The sequence below is a fragment of the Dermochelys coriacea genome, chromosome 6 (genome assembly GCF_009764565.3).
Source record: "Dermochelys coriacea isolate rDerCor1 chromosome 6, rDerCor1.pri.v4, whole genome shotgun sequence".
Taxonomy (NCBI): domain Eukaryota; kingdom Metazoa; phylum Chordata; order Testudines; family Dermochelyidae; genus Dermochelys; species Dermochelys coriacea.
This window is the reverse complement of record NC_050073.1, coordinates 2861135-2881212: the sequence shown is the minus strand read 5'-3', so window position 1 is coordinate 2881212 and position 20078 is coordinate 2861135. Positions and strand designations below refer to the sequence as shown.

Here is a 20078-nt window from a genome sequence, read left to right as displayed (position 1 = left end):
AGCAGCCGTGTTAGTCTGTATTCGCAAAAAGAAAAGGAGTACTTGTGGCACCTTAGAGACTAACAAATTTATTAGAGCATAAGCTTTCGTGAGCTACAGCTCACTTCATCGGATGCATTTGGTGGAAAAAAACAGAGGAGAGATTTATATATACACACACACACACACACAGAGAACATGAAACAATGGGTTTATCATACACACTGTAAGGAGAGTGATCACTTAAGATAAGCCATCACCAACAGCAGGGGGGGGAAGGAGGAAAACCTTCCATGGTGACAAGCAGGTAGGCTAATTCCAGCAGTTAACAAGAATATCAGAGGAACAGTGGGGGGTGGGGTGGGGGGGAGAAATACCATGGGGAAATAGTTTTACTTTGTGTAATGACTCATCCATTCCCAGTCTCTATTCAAGCCTAAGTTAATTGTATCCAGTTTGCAAATTAATTCCAATTCAGCAGTCTCTCGTTGGAGTCTGGTTTTGAAGCTTTTTTGTTGAAGGATAGCCACTCTTAGGTCTGTGATCGAGTGACCAGAGAGATTGAAGTGTTCTCCAACTGGTTTTTGAATGTTATAATTCTTGACGTCTGATTTGTGTCCATTCATTCTTTTATGTAGAGACTGTCCAGTTTGGCCAATGTACATGGCAGAGGGGCATTGCTGGCACATGATGGCATATATCACATTGGTAGATGCGCAGGTGAACGAGCCTCTGATAGTGTGGCTGATGTGATTAGGCCCTATGATGGTATCCCCTGAATAGATATGTGGACAGAGTTGGCAACGGGCTTTGTTGCAAGGATAGGTTCCTGGGTTAGTGGTTCTGTTGTGTGGTGTGTGGTTGCTGGTGAGTATTTGCTTCAGATTGGGGGGCTGTCTGTAAGCAAGGACTGGCCTGTCTCCCAAGATCTGTGAGAGTGATGGGTCGTCCTTCAGAATAGGTTGTAGATCCTTGATGATGCGTTGGAGAGGTTTTAGTTGGGGGCTGAAGGTGATGGCTAGTGGCTTTCTGTTGTTTTCTTTGTTGGGCCTGTCCTGTAGTAGGTGACTTCTGGGTACTCTTCTGGCTCTGTCAATCTGTTTCTTCACTTCAGCAGGTGGGTATTGTAGTTGTAGGAATGCATGATAGAGATCAGTGGTGTCTCGAAGATAGCTGGGAGTGCTGGTAACGAAGGGCCTGAGGAGGGAGTCTACATAGCCAGACAATACTGCTGTCAGGGTGCCAATGCCTGAGATGATGGGGCGTCCAGGATTTCCAGGTTTATGAATCTTGGGTAGCAGATAGAATACCCCAGGTCGGGGCTCCAGGGGTGTGTCTGTGCGGATTTGTTCTTGTGCTTTTTCAGGGAGTTTCTTGAGCAAATGCTGTAGTTTCTTTTGGTAACTCTCAGTGGGATCAGAGGGTAATGGCTTGTAGAAAGTGGTGTTGGAGAGCTGCCTAGTAGCCTCTTGTTCATACTCCGACCTATTCATGATGACGACAGCACCTCCTTTGTCAGCCTTTTTGATTATGATGTCAGAGTTGTTTCTGAGGCTGTGGATGGCACTGTGTTCTGCATGGCTGAGGTTATGGGGTAAGCGATGCTGCTTTTCCACAATTTCAGCTCGTGCACGTCGGCGGAAGCAGTCTATGTAGAAATCCAGGCTGCTGTTTCGACCTTCAGGAGGAGTCCACCCAGAATCCTTCTTTTGTAGTGTTGGCAGGAAGGTCTCTGTGGGTTAATATGTTGGTCAGAGGTGTGTTGGAAATATTCCTTGAGTCTGAGACGTCGAAAATAGGATTCTAGGTCACCACAGAACTGTATCATGTTCGTGGGGGTGGAGGGGCAAAAGGAGAGGCCCCGAGATAGGACAGATTCTTCCGCTGGGCTAAGAGTATAGTTGGATAGATTAACAATATTGCTGGGTGGGTTACGGGAACCATTGTTGTGGCCCCTTGTGGCATATAGTAGTTTAGATAGCTTAGTGTCCTTTTTCTTTTGTAGAGAATCAAAGTGTGTTTTGTAAATGGCTTGTCTAGTTTTTGTAAAGTCCAGCCACGAGGAAGTTTGTGTGGAAGGCTGGTTCTTTATGAGAGTATCCAGTTTTGAGAGCTCATTCTTAATCTTTCCCTGTTTGCTGTAGAGGATGTTGATCAGGTGGTTCCGCAGTTTCCTTGAGAGTGTGTGGCACAAGCTGTCAGCATATTCTGTGTGGTATGTAGATTGTAATGGATTTTTTACCTTCAGTCCTTTCGGTATGATGTCCATCTGTTTGCATTTGGAGAGGAAGATGTCTGTCTGTATCTGTGCGAGTTTTTTCATGAAGTTGACAGATTTCCACTCTATACGGCTAAATTCAGTGCCTTGCATAATCACAGGTTTCAGAGTAGCAGCCATGTTAGTCTGTATTCGCAAAAAGAAAAGGAGTACTTGTGGCACCTTAGAGACTAACAAATTTATTAGAGCATAAGCTTTCGTGAGCTACAGCTCACTTCATCAAGTTTCCATTGTTTGGCACATACAGCTGATCTGAAGTGCTACGCAGTGCTAGGTTTTGGGTAGCAAGTGTTCCCACAATGGCAATGAGCCTTTTCTGAACACTTTGCCAGCAGAGAGAGACTGATGCAATCTCCTCTTCAGGCTGATTATCTATGGTGGCCTTTAACCTTAGTCTCATCTCAAGCTCTTTCCACCTATGGAATGCTCTCTGGTGATTTGCTCCCTTCTCATGGCATGCCAGATTGCTAGCCAGATTTTTCCAGTCCTTTGTTTCTGTAGAACCCAGTGTGGCTGGAACATTAGACCGGTAGAGTTTGCAACAAAAACAGTGTGCAACATTCCAGATTTTTGAATACATAAGCCGTGGCCTCTCCACTTTGTCACCATTGGGGATTTCATGCCAGTAATGTGTTGGATGGAAACTACAATTTTCATTGTCTTTTGGGAACATGAAGTTTTTTCACTTGCTGTGGCCCATGCAGTACAAGGAAGTCTCTCAGGCTACTGCTCAAGTGGTTCCACAGTCTTAGATCATGTAGACTTAAGGAACTCAAATCATCAGCAGCAGATTCTTGCGCCTCCACCACATCCTTCTCTGAGCTACACTTTTCTTCAGGAACGTGCATGGTTACATCCATTTGAAATGGATATAGATGCTGCAGTAGCTGCCCGGTCACCTGCACTCTAACTGGAAGATCAGGCATCTCCTCACCCCTCACACCCTCACTGTGAACATTTGTCTACATATCTCAGGAGAGCTCCTTCCTGCTTAGATAAAGAAAGCAAAAGAAGCTTTTCTCTTTTTTTGCATGGTGCCCCAGAGGCCCATTTTCTTCTTTCACTCATGACTGCTGTTCTGTGCCAGCTGTAGTGGCTCCCAACACTCCAATTGAAGGGGAAAAATAAGCAGGCTGGTAGCAGGGCCTGAGTAAGGGAAGATATCAGCGTCTTAAGGGCCCAACTGGCTCCTACTACCTCAGATGACTTCCTGTTCTCCTCAAGTGGGTTCAGGTAAGCAGCAGGAAACAGGAAGCTAACACCAGCTTCTCAGGGAATCAGTCCAGGCTCCTGGGGGAGTTAGAGATGTTGCTGGCACAGAGTGCCCGAGGCAAGCAACAGCTGGATTCGTTGCCTGGTGTGCGTCGCCCAATAATCACAACGGGATGGAGAAGTAGAAAAGTTTATTTGAAGCTTCAAGCTGTACAGGGAGACAGCAATCTCAAATCCTGCACACTAATGCAAGCAGTTAAACATAATTTTATACATTCATTCTTTAGCATACCTATCCAATAGCAAGCTGCCCTGAGTATCCATATAGCCAATCCGGTACACGAAGCCAGAGTCTAGATACAGGCCAAGGGTCAAAGCCGAGCAGTCAATGTCTGAGTGCTTGAGGAAGAGCAGGAGGAGAAGGCAATGCTGCAGTGGGGCTAGAGAAGGCCAAGGAGAATATGGAACCAGGATAGGTAGTCAACATCTGGAGCTAAGAAGGGTCATGCCAAAGTCATAATCAGAGACCAGAGCCAAGGGTCAAGTCAGAGTCAACAGTGAAGAACCAGAGGGCAGGACGGGGTGGTGCATGCAGGCGGGAACCAGGATGACTCACAGGATCTCCTAGGCACTGCCCAGCTGGATCCCCAGAGACCCCTCATCAGGGAACTCCCTCCCTAGGAATAAAAGGAGAGCAAGATGACAAAGGTGTCTCTGACCCTGGGGTCCAAGCCAAGGGGAGCTCCCACCAGGCATTGTGCCAGAACCCCATCACCTTCCTGGTTCATTTCACACTCAGAGACCCCCCTCCAGCAGGAGGAGAGAATAAAGGGCAGAATGTGAAGTTGCCTCTGGGGGAAAGGGACGAGCCTGGGACTCGGTCCAGTTCCCAGATCTACCCCCAGGAGTGTGTGACCAGGAGCACAGCCCTTCTCTGTGTCTCAGACCCCACCTGCCAGATAGGGAGGATCCTTCCTTGTCCCAAGGTGCTATGGGGGAGTTTCATTTGTGGGTGGGAAGGGTTCAGATACCAGGTGGGTGGATGGGGCCCAGGTAGGGGTTGGTCAGACATTCACTGTGATGGGGTGACACAGGCCAAGGGGGGGTCTGAGCAGTGATGACAGGGGAGGGGCTCCACATCGGGCCACCCCTCCCAGACTGCAATGGTTACGGAGGATAACCCCTGGCTCTGAGGATGCTCTCATTTCTGGGCCAGCCCCACGGCCCCGACAGCTTGATGATTCCAAAACTGGCCTCTGGGAATGGAGGTAGGGACCATATCTGGCCTGGCCCCAGCTCCAGGAGTCAGGCTGGGACATGGTGGTGAGAGCAAGGTGCTCGGCCTGGGTTTCTCTCAGTGCTGTGGGGCTTATGTCCACTCCCCCCAGCCCTTCTCCCCCAGGCCCAGTGAGAAATAGCAGTACCTGTGGCAGGGAGTGGGAGCTTCTGGGCATGGGAAGGGGGGGCCCTTCAAGGCTGTCCCACTCAGTACAGCTCCTGCAGCGCTTTGGGAACCTGACGGAAGCACCAGATATAGAAGAGGTGCACCATTATCATAACTGTAACATCTTCCTGCTGCAAGGGAACAAGAATCAGTCAGAGACTCTGACACGCATGGCAACGAAGGGCATTAACGGCAATGGGAACCAGCAAAATTTCCACCCCAACCTTCCTCACGTCTGAGGGATGGATTCCCTCACCCAACCCCTGAGACAAAATCTTGTCTCCTCTCTCGTGACCTCCAGCCCCACTCCCACCATTGTGGAATGAACTCCTGCCCCCATTCCTCTCAGTCCCCCCATGAGAGCTGTTCTACCTCCCAACCCAGCTGGGGATTAAACTCCACTCCCCAGAATCCCCTTAGCCTCCCTCTCCTCCTCCAGCTGAGGGGCTGGAAGGCTCTGGGCAGTAGTGCTGTGGGGTAAGAGGACACCTTTCCCAAGGGACCCCACCTGTTGTTAAGATGATGCCATAGACAATAGCTCTGGGGAATGGGGCACTTCAGTAGCATCTGCTGACTGACTCCTCCAGTTCTCCCAGAGCAGGTGGGGCTGGGATAACATGATATTAGGGCCCTATGAACCATCCTGAGGCCCGGAGGAATATGAAAGGCTCACGGGGGAGTTGGCAGCCCCTAGCATGAACAATAGCAGTGTGTCATGTTGATGTGACACCTGTTTGGAAATAGCTGAGCTGGGTTTGCTCTGCTTTGAGCTGCTCAGGGGAGAAGCTGGCTCCTACCAATAGCACCTGCCAGGGTTCATCCTCTCCTTGCTCCCAGGTCAGTGCATGGGACTGGGATGGGATGGGAGTGACTGTCAATGGCCTGGAGGTGAAAGGCCCTGGGGTCCCTCCCCAATTGTTACTTCTTTGGTTACCTCGTTCCCTATCAGCTGGCCGACTTCCTCCAAGATGGAATATGTCAGCACCAGCCCAGCCTGGCTGACACAGATCTGGGGATCGTGGATGGCCAGAAGCGCCATGTGGAGGAAAGATCTTTTCCGGCCTTCTGTGAGGATCTCTCCAAAGACCTAAAACCAACAGCACCAGAGCCCTTGTCAATTGCCCAGAACCAAGCTCCAAATTCCTCTAGTATGTCACCAGGTAGATAAGAGTCCTGGGGCAGCCAACCTTTGGGGTCCCATGGATCATGGAACCCCCCTTCAGTAAGAGGTTGCAGGAATAGCTCTTTCTGGAGCAGGATTCACCACAGGTGCCATGACATGCTGGGAATGTGTCTGCGCACTCTGGAACCCAGTTCACAAAGACAATAAAGGACCCGCTACTGCTCCCAGCAGCGCTATCTCCTGTAGCTCAGCCACTAGATGGTAGGGGCCTTTTCGATCTGCTTCCATTCCTTCTCCTCACCAACAATCCCATGAGCGTCACATACTCTTCAGTGATTCTGCCCAGGAAAGGAGCTCAGTGTCCCTCACCCGACGCCCAGGGCAGGGGCAGGGCAGGTTCTGCTCCCTGACTCGTCATGGTGCTTGGCAAACTCCACACCCTGCTTGTGCTTCCAGAGGTGCAAGGAATCCAACAAGGATCTGTTCCATCAATTGCTGGTGTGAGCTTCCCAACTCACTGACCCAGGGGCTCCCATCTGAGACACCAGGATGTCAGCCAGGGAGACAGTGAGCAGAGCCAGATTCCTGGAGACACAAACCTCCTTTTACTCAACCCCCACAGGGGATCCCTTTTATGCCACGTAACCATGGATCCATGCAACACACACAAGTCTGGACCATTAGCAAGGCTCCAACCCAACCCAGGGTCCTCGGCCTCTTGCAGCTGAACACTGTCTGCTGGAAATAAGTATAAAATATCAGGGTTGGAAGGGACCTCAGGAGGTCATCTAGTCCAACCCCCTGCTCAAAGCAGGACCAATCCCCAACTAAATCATCCAACAGATTTTTGCCCCAAATCCCTAAATGCCCCCCTCAAAGATTGAACTCATTACCCTAGGTTTAGCAGGCCAATGCTCAAACTGCTGAGCTATCCCCCCCCCTCCATAACACACTCACTGCAAGGGGAGACAGCTCTACACCTGAGCTACTGATATGCACCGGCGGAGAGTCCTTACCTTCCCCACCCTGGCCATGTTCCTGTAGGCCAGGCGCTCGGTGTCTTGGAGCCCGTCCTGATACCACAGATTGCTCGCCTCTCTGATGTTCAGCCCTGGGGGAGAAAGACACACCCATTGGGGAGGTTTGGCATCTGGCTTTAGTGCCTGTTTCCTTCTGTTCCCTTTGCTGGGTGAACACTGGCTGGGTCCTCATGGCATCCACGGCCCAATGGACTCGCAGGGTCCCCACCAGGTGGTTTAGTACCTGAAGGGGGATTTGTTTCATTCATCACGGTAATCATGTGAACCTTAGGGTCATTGTTCTCTGGGAATGGGTGCCTATTAATGGTGGCGTTTAATACTGAGAACCCCCCACATTCACTGATATCAGGATCTGGCCCTAAACTGGTGACATCCTATAAGAGTTGTGTCTGTCCCCTGTGCTCCCTGCCCCTGCCCTCATGATGGGCTCTTTCTCTTCATGTGTCTCAACAGCTCTGTTCCTGTTCCCTCACCAGCTGGCAGCCCCGTGGGTGGGCTGATTTCCCTGGACTGGGGGACAGAGCCAGGCTCTGAGGTAAAGCAGCCAATTTCCCTGGCATGTTCGTCCCCTTCCTCTCTTCCTAAATTAGGAAGATGAGTGTGAGTCATCATCTAAGCTGGGGTCAGTCTCAGAGGAAGGGGCTTCTTTCTGTAGGGTCCCTTGGCCAGTAAGTGGGGGGCCCAAAACAGGAGTCTTCTTTCCATTGGGGTCCCTATGCCCTGCAGCAGCTGGTCTAACAGAAGAGACCTTAGTTCTATTGGTGTCCCAATGGCCAGCTGGAGCTAGTCTCCAAGGGACTCACTTCTATGGGGTCCCATTGCCCAGCTGGGTTTCTTACCCCTCCTCTGCAGCAGGAGCCTCTGCGGCCCATATATCTCGCCCCTGGCTTGCCGTCTGATGTCATTGGCTGGGTCAGAGATGTAGAGGCCCAGCTGCAGCACAAAGTTGCCCGCCTTGGGGAAATCAGAGGAGGTCTGGTGGGACGAGAAGAGGAGAATCCATCAACATTCTGCCTTCAGCTCCCCAGCTCCCCTGGGCCAGAGCTCTGCTCCCATCCATCTGTAGGAGGCGCAGGGGGAGAGGAACTAGAGCCCTCTTTCTCTCTGCCTCCAAGAGAGCTTGGAGCAAAGAGACCAGGGCATGGGCCCTCTATGAGCACTCGCTGCCAGGCTTCTCCGCAGTAACAAGGGCACTGGGGCCAGGCACGACTCTGCCAGCCAGTGGCCTATGGAACATCGCAGTCCCTTACAGAGCCGGGGGGACCACGTAATCAGGGGATGAGAAATTTGGCTCTGCAGGATGCTGGGGTCAAAGGTCACTTACGTCAAATCCAGAGAGGGAGGTGGCGAATCGGAGCAGGGAAGTGTTGCTCCTTATGGCCCTAGCTCTCTCCTTGGTGTTCCGGGAGCAGAGCCAGAAATGGAGATGCTGCAGGAGAAGAAGGCAGGGGAGGGTCAGCGGGCAGGCGTACGTGCTCTACAAACAAGCCTCTCCCACTCGACATGGGCTGAGACCTTGTGTTCAGGCTGGAATATCTGACTCCTCATATGAGGGTTCATGACACTGCCCACGTCTTGCTGGGCACAAGCTGTCAGTGTCTCTCCAGCCTGGGACAAAGCTCGGCCTTGGGGCTGGTCTATTTTCTCTGAACCCCTGATCCATGAACAGCCCATCAGGATCAAGGCACATGCCCTGGGCCCCCAGACCCCAGCTCCAGAGGCCTTGGTAGGATGGATGGAGGGGCTGTGAGGACAATCCCTTCAGGAACTGCCATGTCTCTAGGACAGAAAAGCTCATACCCTGAGGCTCCTCCTGTATCTCAGGCTCTCCCTAGAAAGGAGCCAGTGACTTTTCTCAGAGGCCCGTGTCCCAGATCGCACAGGGGTTTCAGTCTCTCAGTCCCCAGCCAGGCCTGGTGCTCACTGTTAGTGCTCAATAGAACCATGCAGAGCTCTGGCTGACAGTCCCAGCTCCTTCCCTCTGCCCCACCCCTTCCCCGCCGCTGCTACCCCGGATGGCGGAAGGGCCCCAACATTGCACTGCACTGACGGCTCTGGGAAAGTGTGTCCGGCTGGGAGGACACAATGGAAACATGGTTCTTCTAGTCTCTCCTTTGCAGCCCTCCCATGGGGTTCATGGGAAATTCCCCCCCAGACCTTTCTATTCTGCTCACCTCCAAGAAGTGCTGCAGGTTGTCTGTGATGGGGGTCTTGGTCAGCAGACCCCCTCCCCTATTCTCAGCAGCTCCATCAAACCGAACGAGCAGGGACCAGAGGCTACTCCTGCTCCTGGGACAGAGAAGTAGGATCATGACCTACCCAGAAGTGGGTGGTATCCTGCCCAGTGCCCATGGTGAAGTTGGTGTAGAGTAGAGCCTGCAGGAGATGTGACTCCAGCTCCAGGGCAAGTGGCAGCTTCAGTTTGCTGGCAGGAGAGGGGAGCCCGTGTTATGCTTGGCAGCACTGGAGTGGCGCTGGCACTGCCATGCACATGACCCTCCTCCCCTGCAGTGATCCCTTCCCTATGGCCACTGTAATGTTATGGGAGTGAAATCACCCCCCAGCCAGGAAAGAGGGGATATTCCCACCTCCTCTGCTGGGGTATGCAAACAGCCATGGCTGGGGGTAATCTAGGCCGGAGAGGATCAGCACCAAGGTTAGGGCAGCTGGATGGGAGGGTCCTGGTACCTGAAGCTGCAAACTGTGGAGCTGGAGATGATGGAGCTCGGCTCAGACTCCATGGGCAGATTTTCAGTCAGCTCCTGAGAGACCCCATGGAGATAAAATTGCATGTGAGATTCAGGCCCCGCAGACACACAGGGGCTTCCCAGGGAGGAGGCCAAAGTGCTCTGCAGAAACAGCCAGTGTCACTCCCACCCCCAACCAGCTGGGCCCCCCATTCCTCCCATCCATCAAATTTACTCCTTCCTTCCCCCGCTCCCACCGAATTCCTCCCTCCCCTCAGCCTCAGCTGCCCCTCCAGCCTTACAGTTCCCTCACTGCCAGCTCCCCAGCAGTGTTAGAATTTCCCCCTTCCCTGCTCCCCAGCCCTCAGCCCCAGGAATCATAGAATCATAGAATCATAGAATATCAGGGTTGGAAGGGACCCCAGAAGGTCATCTAGTCCAATCCCCTGCTCAAAGCAGGACCAAGTCCCAGTTAAATCATCCCAGCCAGGGCTTTGTCAAGCCTGACCTTAAAAACCTCTAAGGAAGGAGATTCTACCACCTCCCTAGGTAACGCATTCCAGTGTTTCACCACCCTCTTAGTGAAAAAGTTTTTCCTAATATCCAATCTAAACCTCCCCCATTGCAACTTGAGACCATTACTCCTCGTTCTGTCATCTGCTACCATTGAGAACAGTCTAGAGCCATCCTCTTTGAAACCCCCTTTCAGGTAGTTGAAAGCAGCTATCAAATCACCCCTCATTCTTCTCTTCTGCAGACTAAACAATCCCAGCTCCCTCAGCCTCTCCTCATAAGTCATGTGCTCTAGACCCCTAATCATTTTCGTTGCCCTTCGTTGTACTCTTTCCAATTTATCCACATCCTTCCTGTAGTGTGGGGCCCAAAACTGGACACAGTACTCCAGATGAGGCCTCACCAGTGTCGAATAGAGGGGAACGATCACGTCCCTCGATCTGCTCGCTATGCCCCTACTTATACATCCCAAAATGCCATTGGCCTTCTTGGCAACAAGGGCACACTGCTGACTCATATCCAGCTTCTCATCCACTGTCACCCCTAGGTCCTTTTCTGCAGAACTGCTGCCGAGCCATTCGGTCCCTAGTCTGTAGCGGTGCATTGGATTCTTCCATCCTAAGTGCAGGACCCTGCACTTATCCTTATTGAACCTCATTAGATTTCTTTTGGCCCAATCCTCCAATTTGTCTAGGTCCTTCTGTATCCTATCCCTCCCCTCCAGCGTATCTACCACTCCTCCCAGTTTAGTATCATCCGCAAATTTGCTGAGAGTGCAATCCACACCATCCTCCAGATCATTTATGAAGATATTGAACAAAACGGGCCCCAGGACCGACCCCTGGGGCACTCCACTTGACACCGGCTGCCAACTAGACATGGAGCCATTGATCACTACCCGTTGAGCCCGACAATCTAGCCAGCTTTCTACCCACCTTATAGTGCATTCATCCAGCCCATACTTCCTTAACTTGCTGACAAGAATGCTGTGGGAGACCGTGTCAAAAGCTTTGCTAAAGTCAAGAAACAATACATCCACTGCTTTCCCTTCATCCACAGAACCAGTAATCTCATCATAAAAGGCGATTAGATTAGTCAGGCATGACCTTCCCTTGGTGAATCCATGCTGACTGTTCCTGATCACTTTCCTCTCCTCTAAGTGCTTCAGGATTGATTCTTTGAGGACCTGCTCCATGATTTTTCCAGGGACTGAGGTGAGGCTGACTGGCCTGTAGTTCCCAGGATCCTCCTTCTTCCCTTTTTTAAAGATGGGCACTACATTAGCCTTTTTCCAGTCATCCGGGACTTCCCCCGTTCGCCACGAGTTTTCAAAGATAATGGCCAAGGGCTGTGCAATCACAGCCGCCAATTCCTTCAGCACTCTCGGATGCAATTCGTCCGGCCCCATGGACTTGTGCACGTCCAGCTTTTCTAAATAGTCCCTAACCACCTCTATCTCTACAGAGGGCTGGCCATCTCTTCCCCATTTTGTGATGCCCAGCACAGCAGTCTGGGAGCTGACCTTGTTAGTGAAAACAGAGGCAAAAAAAGCATTGAGTACATTAGCTTTTTCCACATCCTCTGTCACTAGCTTGCCTCCCTCATTCAGTAAGGGGCCCACACTTTCCTTGGCTTTCTTCTTGTTGCCAACATACCTGAAGAAACCCTTCTTGTTACTCTTGACATCTCTTGCTAGCTGCAGCTCCAGGTGCGATTTGGCCCTCCTGATATCTTTCCTACATGCCCGAGCAATATTTTTATACTCTTCCCTGGTCATATGTCCAACCTTCCACTTCTTGTAAGCTTCTTTTTTATGTTTAAGATCCGCTAGGATTTCACCATTAAGCCAAGCTGGTCGCCTGCCATATTTACTATTCTTTCGACTCATCGGGATGGTTTGTCCCTGTAACCTCAACAGGGATTCCTTGAAATACAGCCAGCTCTCCTGGACTCCCTTCCCTTTCATGTTAGTCCCCCAGGGGATCCTGGCCATCTGTTCCCTGAGGGAGTCAAAGTCTGCTTTCCTGAAGTCCAGGGTCCGTATCCTGCTGCTTACCTTTCTTCCCTGCGTCAGGATCCTGAACTCAACCAACTCATGGTCACTGCCTCCCAGATTCCCATCCACTTTTGCTTCCCCCACTAATTCTACCCGGTTTGTGAGCAGCAGGTCGAGAAAAGCGCTCCCCCTAGTTGGCTCCCCTAGCACTTGCACCAGGAAATTACACCAGGAAACCCCTGTCCTCTGCTTCCCTCTCCAGCCCAACTAACTCTTCCTCCCATGTCGGGCTCCCTCGCCCCCCCCAGGGGCCGGGCACAGGATCCCACTCACCGCAATGCTCTCCAGGAGGGCTGCTTTGGAGAAGTGCGGCTCCAGAGTGTCCCACCCCTGCTTCTGTGCCGAGAAGTACGGACTCAGGACAGCATGGAGGAAGCGGAGCTGTTTGGCCCTGTCCTCCACCCACAAAGAGTGGGGTGGGGGGAGACAGAGAGACTGTTAGGTAGGGACCTTCCCACCCCACCTACACCAGCTCCAGGGCTCAGGAACCCCATGGAGTTAGACAGGAAAGCCGCCCCGTTTCCCGAAACCAGTGTCACTCTGAACAGACTGGGATTGTAACTTGGACAGTGTCTGCAGGGAGCAGACATCTTTGCCTGCATGAGATGAACTCCCCCACTTTGGGGTGCCAGGTAACAGGGGAGAAGTGCCCCCTATTGGGGTGATGGATCCTCTGGGACAAGACTCCCCAGTGTGGGTGGGGATGGAACAAGGGGCAGGACAGACTCGGTGGCTGCACAGCTGGGGGAGTTTTGTACCTCAGCTCTGCCCTGGAGGTGCTGCTAGATGACCCTGATGGTGTCTTGTTCAGGGGACACATCCTCCTCCCTCCTCTTCCTCCTCCTCCACCTCTTCCAGTTGGGCACTGAGGGTCTCTGCACCAGGGAGAGAAGGAGAAAGCGTCATTTATGCGGCTGCTGTGGGAATGCAGGGTAGAGAAATGGCTCAATGTCCCCCATCCTCAACAAGGAACCCCATGGCATTGAGGGCCCCACCCTGCCCCTCCCAGAGATACCCTCAGCCCCATCAGCCTCAGGGCCCCGTGACCATCAGCCCCCTGCCCCCGCACATCATCAGGGGAGGCTAGAGTTCCCTCAACTCTGCCCAGCATCCCTTGCCGCAGGGTGCAGCTGTGCCACGCCCACTAGTGTCAGTGGGGCTCCCCTGGCTCAGTCCTGGTGCCTTGGTGAGCCAATGGGCACAGGGTGTGTCATAAATATAAAGGAAAGGGAAACCACCTTTCTGTATACAGTGCTATAAAAATCCCTCCTGGCCAGAGGCAAAACCCTTTCACCTGTAAAGGGCTAAGAAGCTAAGATAACCTCGCTGGCACCTGACCCAAAATGACCAATGAGGGAACAAAGTATTTCAAATCTGGAGGTGGGGGGGGAGGGAACAAAGGGTTCTGTCTGTCTGTGTAATGCTTTTGCTGGGAACAAATCAGAAATGTAAGCCTTCCAACTCCTGTTAAGTTAGTAAGTAATCTAGCTAGAAAATGCTTTAGATTTTCTTTTGTTTAAGGGCTGGTAAAATAAGCTGTGCTGGAGGGAATGTATATTCCCGTTCTTGTGTCTTTTGGTAACTTAATGTTTTGCCTAGAGAGATTCTCTATGTTTTAAATCTGATTACCCGGTAAGGTATTTACCATCCTAGTTTTACAGAGGTAATTCTTTTACCTTTTCTTTAATTAAAATTCTTCTTTTAAAAACCTGATTGATTTTTCATTGTTCTTATGATCCAAGGGTTTGGGTCTTTGTTCACCTGTACCAATTGGTGAGGATTATTATCAAGCCTTCCCCAGGAAAGGGGGTGTAGGGCTTGGGGGGATATTTTGGGGGAAAACATCTCCAAGTGGTCTCTTTCCCTGTTCTTTATTTAAAAAGCTTGGTGGTGGCAGCACACTGTTCAAGGACAAGGCAAAGTTTGTACCTTGGGGAAGTTTTTAACCTTAGCTGGTAAGAATAAGCTTAGGGGGTCTTTCATGCAGTTTCCCACATCTGTACGCTAAAGTTCAGAGTGGGGAAGGAACCTTGACATGGTGGCAGAGGTGGGATCATTTTGAACCAGAAGCACAGCAGAATTTTTAAATGTTTTGTAAAACGTGATTGCAGCTGTAGATTCTGTCTCTCTGCCTGGGGGACAGAGCAGCAGGCATAAGAAAAGGATTTTTCTGTAGGCTGAGAACAGCTATCAGGTTACAGCACAGCAAAATTTTACAAGTCAGGGGTTTTTGTTTTTGTTTTCTTTCTCACTCTTGGGTGTAAAGTTAGTTAAAAATAGAGAGGTTAGGATGACAGAATGCCATGTTCATTAGCCAGATTTGAGGCTGAGGAAAAACAAAAGGAATGTAAAAGATGGGTAGAACTCAGACAGATGAAAATGAAGGCTAAAGGAAAAGAAATGGAGGCAAAAAAAAAAGAAAGAAATAGAGGCTGCCCATAGGAGAGCGAAGGAGGCCAAAAAAGGAAAAGAAATGGAGGCAAAGGAAAAAGAAATGGAGGAGAGGAAAAAAGAAAGGAAGCATGCTGAGGAGGAGAAGGAAAAAGAGGAAGCACTCACTGGAGATGGAGAAGGCAAAGGCTCAGCAGAATATACTAAATAGCCCTAACAATCCACAGATGGGAGCGACTATGTCCACAGTATAATGAATCCAGTGATATTGCTGAATATTTTCTCACCTTTGAGAGACTGTGCACACTCAAATTCCTGAAGCTCACAAGATGACCACATTGGCAGAAAAATTGACTGGAAGAGCTCTGGACATATTCAATAAGATGCTGATTGAGGAGGCTTCGAACTATAATAAATTCAAGGATTTGGTTTTAAAACAATTTCAAGTTACACATGAAACTTACAGAGTAAAATTTAAAGCCCTTAAGAGAAGACATGCACTAAGTAATGTGGCTTATGTAAGCCAGATAACAGATCTGTTGGATAAATCATAGCATAGCAGGGTTGGAAGGGACTTTGGGAGGTTATCTTGTCCAACCCCCTACTCAAAGCAGGACCAATCCCCAATTTTTGCCCCAGATCCCTAAATGACCCCCTCGAGGATTGAGCTCACAACCCTGGGTTTAGCAGGCCAATGCTCAAACCACTTAGCTATCCCTTCCTCCCTCCCATGGCTCAATGGATGGGATGTAACTAGCTTTGGAGGAATATGGGATTTGATAATACAGGAGCAATTCCTGAATATGTCCAAGGATGATAGAAAACAGTGTTTATGGGATAAAAAAATGGACTCAACAGGAAGTCTTGCTTCTTCTGATGATCAATACAAGCAGTCCCAGACTGCCAGACGGGCAGAGCAAACCAGCACAAAACAGGTGGAGGAAGGAGAGAGGTACAACCCTGGTCGCAGTTGGAGCGGATACCAGAGGGGACACCCTCTGACCACATCCTACTACCGGGGGCAGCCCAAGGCCCCAACTACACCCCAAGGAACACTCCAGACACCTTATCGTCCTGCCACACCATTCTCCAGCAACCCACCTCCACCCAGTGACCAGTCAGTTTGGTGATGTTTTAAATGTAACAAGCCGGGGCATGTAAAGGCCAACTGCCCCAAGAACCCCAACAAATTACAGTTCATTGCACCGAAATCACACCAGAGGTCCTCAGACCCAGATGCCTCCCAGATACCCTCAGAGCGGAGTGAAACTGTGAGCATGGGTGGGAAGAAGGTTACCGCGTGGAGGACACTCGAGCACAAGTGTCAGCTATCCATGCTTCGTTGGTGGACACCAATTTAATCAACCTAGAGGTCTAAGTGATGATTCAACCCTTCAAGTCAAACTCTTTTTGACTTGTCTATAGCCAAGTTGCCGGTCCAGTTCAAAGACTGGTCAGGAACGTGGACTTTTGCAGTATATGATAATTATCCCATCCCCAGACTTGGCCAATCATGTGAAACGAACCAAGAGGGTGGGAATGGTCACCCACAGCCAGGCTAAACAAGCCATCACACTAGCTCTGTTCCAGAAACTTCTACCAGGACCAGCTCAAAGGTGATGGAACCGGACCCCATATCATACCAACATCTACAAAAGCAGTAGTGAATCCAGTCACAGCGACGCAGACAGAGCCAGTCCCAGAACCGGAACCGGTGGAACAACCAGCACCAGAACCATTGCCAGCACTGAATCCAGTACTTGCAACCCCAATACCAGAGGGCCCCACTGAACCTGCACTGGCAGCAGCAGATAACGCTACACAAGAGGCTCAGCCGGAGCCTGAACCCCAACATAGTGCACCAGCGAAGAACAGTTCACAGTCAACGAAAACAGCTCCATCACCTGCATTGCTTCCAGAGGGACCAAGCCCAGGTCCACAATCCAATAAGAAACTGATGTCTCCACCATCAAGGGAACAGTTCCAGACCGAACAGAAAGCAGATCAAAGCCTCCAGAGAGCTTGGACAGCAGCATGAAGCAACCCACCACCTCTCAGCTCTTCTAATAGATCCAGGTTTGTTGTAAAAAAAGGACTTTTATACAAGGAAAATCTTTCTGGTGGACACCAGGTAAACTGGCATCCTCAGAGACAGTTAGTAGTTCCAACTAAGTACTGGGTAAAGCTCTTAAGCTTAGCCCATGACCATCCTAGTGGCCATGCTGGGGTGAACAGAACCAAAAACCATTTGGGAAAGTCGTTCCACAAGGAGGGAATGGGCAAGAATGTTTCTACTTATGTGGAGGTATGCCATACATCTTGTGAGGTATGCCAAAGAGTGGGAAAACCTGAAGACCAGGTCAAAGCCCCTCTCCAGTCACTCCCCATCATTAAAGTTCCCTTTCAGCAAGTAGCTGTAAATATTCTGGGTCCTTTTCGAAAAAAGACACCCAGAGGAAAGCAGTACATACTGACTTTCATGGATTTTGCCACCGATGGCCGGAAGCAGTAGCTCTAAGCAACACCAGGGCTAAAAATGTGTGCCAGGCCCTAACAGACATTTTTGCCAGGGTAAGTTGGCCCTCCGACATCCTTACAGATGCAGGAACTAATTTCCTAGCAGGAACTATGGAAAGCCTTTGGGAAGCTCATGGGATGAACCACTTGGTTGCCACCCCTTACCACCATCAAACAAATGGCCTGGCGGAGAAGTTTAATGAAACTTTGGGGGCCATAATATGTAAATTCGTTAATAAACACTCGAATAATTGGGACCTACTGTTGCAGCAGTTGCTCTTTGCCTACAGAGCTGTACTCTATCCCAGTTTAGGAGTTTCACCATTTGAACTTGTACATTGCCGCAAGGTTAAGGGGCCATTACAGTTGGTGAAGAGTAATGGGAGGGGTTTACACCTTCTCCAGGAACTAACATTCTGGACTTTGTAACCAACCTACAAAACACCTGCCGAAAATCTTTAGCCTTTGCTAAAGAAAACCTACAGGATGCTCAAAAAGAGCAAAAAGCCTGGTGTGATAAACATGCCAGAGAGCGTTCCTTCAAAGTAGGGGACCAGGTCATGGTCTTAAAGGCACTCCAAGTCCATAAAATAAAAGCGTCGTGGGAAGGGCCATTCACATGCAAGAGTGCCTGGGAGCTATTAATTATCTCATAGCATTCCCTACCTCCAACCGAAAGCCTAAGGTGTACCATATTAATTCTCTAAAGCCCTTTTATTCCAGAGAATTAAAGGTTTGTCAGTTTACAGCCCAGGGAGAAGATAACGCTGAGTGGCCTAAAGGTGTCTACTACAAAGGAAAAAGTGATGGTGGCGTGGAAAAGGTAAACCTCTCTGTGACCCTTGGGTGTATGCAGTGACAGCAAATCAAGGAGCTGTGCACTAGCTGTGCACCAACATTCTCAGCCACCCTAGGACTGACTGAACGGGCATACCACTCCATTGACACAGGTAATGCTCACCCAATTAGAGCCCAACCTTACCAGGTGTCTCCTCAAGCTAAAACTGCTATAGAACGGGAGATCCAGGATATGCTACAGATGGGGGTAATCCACCCCTCTGGCAGTGAATGGGCATCTCCAGTAGTTCTAATTCCCAAACCAGATGAGGAGATATGTTTTTGCTTGGACTACCGTAAGCTAAATGCTGTAACTCGCCCAAACAACTATCCAATGCCACGCACAAATAAAGAATTGAAGAAACTGGGACGGGCCCAGTTCATCCATATCTTGGACTTAACCAAGGGGTACTGGCAGGTACCACTAAATAAATCTGCCAAGGAAAGGTCAGCCTTCATCATATATATTGGGTTGTATAAATTTAATGTGCTCCCTTTCGGGCTGCAGAATGCACCCGCCACCTTCCAAAAACCTGTAGGTGGTCTCCTAGCAGAATAGGAAAAATATGCCGTCACCTACCATGCCGATGTGGCCATACTTTTGGATTTCTGGGCAAAACACCTGGAACAGCTACAAAAAGTCTTTGAGCATATAAGGGAGGCAACACTAACTGTTAAGGCTAAGAAGTGTCAAATAGGCCTAAACAGAGTGACTTGCCTTGGACACCAGGTGGGTCAAGGAACTATCAACCCCCTACAGGCTATCCAAAAGTGGCCTGTCCCAAAGTCAAAGAAACAGGTCCAATCCTTCTTAGGCTTGGCGTGATATAACAGGCGATTTGTACCGCAATACAGCCAAATCGCCAATTTAAAGTTACACCTAAAACTTAAAAAATAAAATTTCAAGCCCTTAAAAAAGGTCCTGAACTAAGTAATGTGGCTTATGTAAACCAAATAACAAATCTGTTTAATAAATGGCTCAAATGGGCTGTAACTAACATTCCCACCACACTGGGGATGACTCTGGAGAACTCCACTCACTTGCTCTCGATGGGAAAGCGCTGGGTGGCAGATACTCACCGATGCTTAGTCTCTTGCCCTCTTCCTCGATCTCCTGCACCCAGGTGGGCTGGAAAGGGTGCTGCCCAATGCCCTGCCAGCAGGGCAGGGGGTAGAAGCCTGGAGATCAAAAGTGGCTGTGAAAATAAGATGAAGTTTTATTGCCAGGGGATGGATAAACTCAGCCTAGCAATCGGGGGTTCACAATACTGACCTACGCCAGAAGCCCACCTCCCATCTCCAGGTCTCCTGCACATTCATGCACATTCCTGAAGCGTGACGACCCACGGGCTGTGGGGGAGTGTCCCCAGCCCCACTGATGGAAACAGAGGCCTGGTCAGGAGAAGCCACTGCCTCAGAGTCGTGGAGGGAGTCAGGGATAGAGCCGGGGATAGAGCCTTTGTCCAGGCTCCCGCACTAGCCACTAGAGGAACACTCCCTTCCAGAGCTGGGAAGTGTCAGCGGGACTCAATTCCCAGTCTCCCTGGCTCTGAGTGTGACCTGTTGTAGTGACTGAGGCCAGGGGGTTGGGAGTCTGGACTCCTGGCTTTCACTGGTGGTTTTCCTCTATTCCAGTCTCCCTGGCTCTGAGTGTGACCTATGGAGGTGGTGGAATCTTCATCCTTAGAGATTTGTAAGGACCAGCTTGACAAAAAAAAAATCTATTTTAAATTAAGGGCAAAATTTATGACAATCTCTTAAATAATATAAATAGAAGAGGAAAAAATAACTTGAAGTGGAACATGTTCACTGCCAAATTTTTGAGAGAGTCACACCACTAACATCATACCTACGGCCCTGGAAGCAAAGTTAGCTGAAATGCTAACCCAGTTTTGGACAGCAATAGCTTCCTTGGAAGGTGCAGAAAATATTATCTTCTTTTCAGTTTATTCAAAGAGTTCAGTTGAATGACTAGTTCATTGAAATTCAAGAAAGCCATTG

The 20078-nt window shown here is 50.0% G+C and overlaps 2 long non-coding RNA genes across 2 annotated transcripts; one reads left to right on the top strand and one right to left on the bottom strand.

Moving 5' to 3' along the window:
- Positions 1–7050: 7050 nt before the first annotated feature.
- On the bottom strand, positions 7051–8514 carry LOC122460768. The gene is made up of 3 exons (XR_006282260.1): positions 8401–8514; positions 7916–8051; positions 7051–7147 (listed from the first exon to the last, which is right to left on the bottom strand). It is a non-coding gene; the product is annotated as an uncharacterized LOC122460768 (long non-coding RNA).
- Positions 7507–14754, top strand: LOC122460767. The gene is made up of 2 exons (XR_006282259.1): positions 7507–7732; positions 14725–14754. It is a non-coding gene; the product is annotated as an uncharacterized LOC122460767 (long non-coding RNA).
- The last annotated feature ends 5324 nt before the right edge of the window (positions 14755–20078 follow it).